Below are 1,933 nucleotides of genomic sequence, written 5' to 3' on the forward strand. Positions count from 1 at the left end.
TGGTAAAATTGAAGCTCATCCAAAAGATTATCCTGGATATGAAGAGTGGCTTGCTAGTGACAACTCCATCATGTCCTGGATCTTCAACTCCATGGAGCCCCAAATCTACGAGATTTTTGGAAACTCCAGTTCAACTCAAGTACCATGGGATGCATTGGTTGGAATGTATGGGCAACTTAGAAATGCTTCTCAAATCTTTGAAATCCATCAAGAATTAGCAAATTCAAGGCAAGAAGAGAATCAATCATTTACCTTGCACCTCGGAAATTACCTCGGAAATTTCAAGAGGGGGTGGGATGAGCTCCGTCAGTACCGCCCTACCACTCAATCCATTGCTGATTACGTTCGCAAAGAGGAGGAAGATCGGATCTTTCAACTTCTGGCTAGCCTTCGACCTATATACGTTGATCTTAGACGACAGATCCTCATGAGCCCAATCTTGCCGTCCCTCACTGAAGTCTGTGCCACAATCCATGGAGAGAAAACCGGGCGTCAGGTCATGAATTGAGCATCGACCACCAAGAAAGGAACTATTGAGATTTTGGCCCACAGTGTCGTGACTAATAGACCATTGGAGGTTGTTGCCAGATTTGCCCAAGGGAAAGACGAAGAAAACCGATCGCTTCCACTGTGAAAATTGTGGCCGTGACAGTCACACCAAGGACTGGTGTTGGGTCCTTCATCCTCACTTGTGGGCTGGTAGAGAAAAGGGGCTAGAAGCAAAATTGGCTCCCCAAAAATGACCCAACTAACCCGACTGAGTTCAAGATCAAACCTTGAGAGTCTAACAACTTTTGCAGGGCCAAAGGTCCAACATTAAGGCAATTGGATCAACTGGCCCATTTGCTGAGTCAAGCCACATGGTACAAACTTTTGGTAAGGTGTTCTTAACTCAGTTCAAAAAACAGATTTTTATAGACTCGGGTGCCATTGACCATATGTGTAATTTAGATCAAACGATGGTTAAGATTATTTCCAATGATTATCCTCCTATTAATTTTGCTAATGGAGCATAGTTCCCAACACAAGGAGCAGGAAAATTTAAGATGTTGTCTAAGAGTTCTAATGCTTTGATCATACCTACTTTATCTTCAAATCTGTTGTCTGTTAGTAAGTGTACGAAAGAATGAAATTGCAATGTCATTTTTTCGGCTTCTAAGGTGTTATTTCAGGATTGCATCACCAAGAGGACAATTGGTGAAGGGAGGCTACAGAATGGACTCTATGTCATAGATAAATACCCTGAGGTGTTGAGTGCAATCCAGAATGCTAAGAAGACATCAAAACTATGACATAGATGCATAGGTCACCCGTCCGATTAGATTTCGCATACTCTTGATAGATCTTTATCTCATGATTCTAGTTCATGTGATTGTTCTCATTCTAGTTCATAGTTCAAAATTATTTGATTTAATTCATTATAATGTGTGGAATGCTCCCATTGAGTCTTGGGATGGCTATAAATATTTCGTCTCTTTTATTGATGAAAAGTCTCGCGCTACATGTATGTTTGCTCAAAACCAAAAATGACGTTCTTAATGTTTTTCAGGAATTTTGTGCTATGATACATAATCAATTTAGGTAGAAGAACAGCTCAAGTGCCATAACTTGGCACGGGGGGACACTTAAGTGCTATAACTTCAAAATGGTACATTTAAGTGCCACTTTCTTTTTCTAGTGGGACACTTAAGTGCCACCTCCGGTGATGCTTGTCGGAAATCCTATGTGGCAATATTTTATTAGTATTTTTTGCCTACGTGGCTCGCCGGAGAGCTGAGTGGGCTCTAACTCACTAGAAACGACGTCGTCTGCATAATAAAAGCCCAAAATCTTCCAAAAACAACGTCGTCTCCCAAATGCCCCAAATCTAAAACCCTAAATTGGCCAAAATCCCTATTGAAGTGCTCGAATCCAAGTCTTGAACACTAATTTT

Source organism: Eucalyptus grandis, chromosome 9 (assembly GCF_016545825.1).
Source record: "Eucalyptus grandis isolate ANBG69807.140 chromosome 9, ASM1654582v1, whole genome shotgun sequence".
Taxonomy (NCBI): domain Eukaryota; kingdom Viridiplantae; phylum Streptophyta; class Magnoliopsida; order Myrtales; family Myrtaceae; genus Eucalyptus; species Eucalyptus grandis.